The 1,830-nt window shown below is 39.7% G+C and overlaps 1 pseudogene; it reads right to left on the minus strand.

Moving 5' to 3' along the window:
* Window positions 1-1,417, minus strand: part of LOC114036435 — a 4,836-nt pseudogene extending 3,419 nt beyond the window's left edge.
* Window positions 1,418-1,830: the final 413 nt, after the last annotated feature.

Consider the following 1,830-nt stretch of genomic DNA (forward strand, 5'->3'; position numbering starts at 1 on the left):
GCAAAGGTGAGAGCTGACAGGTGGACAGTCTGTTTTCCAGTGGTATCCTTATGACATTTGGAGAAATAAAGGAAGACCTTCAGCATATTGAGTATACTCCTTGTTGAAAGGAGGAGATGGACAGGAAGAGCAAGCACAGGTAAGTTTCAATCTGCATAATTAAAAGGATATACAATTCTATGAGATCACAGCTCCATCTGAGTGTTGAGCATATATATATATACGTATATATATATGTGTATATATATATATATACACACATATGTATGTATGTATATTTTAAACTGGATGTATGATTCATTGGTGTAGGGAGCTCCCAGTGTTAGAGTAAGTATATTTTTGTTGTTCAGTTGTTTCAGTTGTGCCCAGCTCTTCAGGACCCTATTGGAGTTTTCCTGGCAAAGATACTAGAGTGGTTTGCCATTTCCTTCTCCAGCTCATTTTACAGATGAGGAAACTGAGGCAAACAGTGTTAAGTGACTTGCCCAGGGTCACACAGCTAGTAAGTGTCTGAGGTCAGATTTGAACTCAGATGGATGAGTCTTCTTGACTTCAGGCATGGCACTCTACCCACTGTACCACCTAGCTGCCCCATTCAAGTATATTGCATGTCATCTTTTCTACTCCCCTGATTTTTTCAGAGGGAACTGGAGTTCAAAATATTCATAGCACTTCTTTTTATAGCAGTAAATGCAATGACTTTTTCTCAGTGTTCATTCTTCTTGACCTCTGAGTTTCAGTGTCAGTGGCCTCCCTTAGATTTCTTCCTGCCTATCTGATCACTGCTTCTCAGTCTCCTTTGTGGGATTATTATTAATATCCACCTACTAAGTATGAGTATATCCTGAAGGCTCTTTCTTCTTCTATCTACATTCTCTCTCTTGATGATCTCATCAGTGTCCATGGGTTTACTTATTATCTTTAAGCAGATAACTCTTAAATCTACCTATCCACCTCTCATATTTCTCCCGAGCTTTTGTACAACTTTACTAATTGCCTACTGGACATCTCAATCTGTATTTCCCATAGGCATCTCAAATTTGACATGTCTGAAACATAATTTTCCTCCCTAAACCAGTTCTTTTCCTTAATTTCCCTATTTCTGTTGAGAGCATCACCATCTTTCCAGACACCCAGGTTTGAAACCTTGAAATAATTTTTGATTTTTCATCTCTCTTACCTTTCAAATTCAATCATTGCCAAGTATTGTGCTTCCACAATGTACCTCACATCATTCCCCTTTACTCTATTTGCATGAACTTGAACCCGGTTCCTGCCCTCAGCACCTCTGACCTGGACAATTGCAGTAGGCCCCTAATTTGACTCCTTCCCTCTCCCCTAGCTAATTCATTCAACATGGAGCTATCAAAGTGATATCCTTAAAGCACAAGTCTGTTGACCTTACTTACCGGCTCATGATTCTTTAGTGGCTCTCCATTGCCTCTAGGATGAAACATAAACTTCTCTGACATTTAATGCTTTTCACAGTTTATCTCTAACCCATATTTCTGGATTAATTTCATAGAATTCTCCTCATGTATTCTATATGCTAGTCAAATTAACATGACTGACACCCACCATGCACAACTTTTCATCTCCTAAGTCTTTATCTTTGCATAGGTGGTGCTCCAAGCTTGGAATGCATCCTCTGTTCAGCTCTGGCTCTGTTAAGCTTGGCTTACCCGTCACCTCCTACAGAAGGCCTTTTTTGATTTTACCAGCTGTTAATGTTTGAACCAGGGCACGTAAGTGGCACAGTGGATAGAGTGCCATGACAGGTCATGAAAAATCATCTTCCTGAATTCAAGTCTGTCTTCAGACCTTTACTAG

Source organism: Vombatus ursinus, unplaced genomic scaffold (genome assembly GCF_900497805.2).
Source record: "Vombatus ursinus unplaced genomic scaffold, bare-nosed wombat genome assembly UNPS02009835.1, whole genome shotgun sequence".
Classification (NCBI taxonomy): Eukaryota; Metazoa; Chordata; class Mammalia; order Diprotodontia; family Vombatidae; genus Vombatus; species Vombatus ursinus.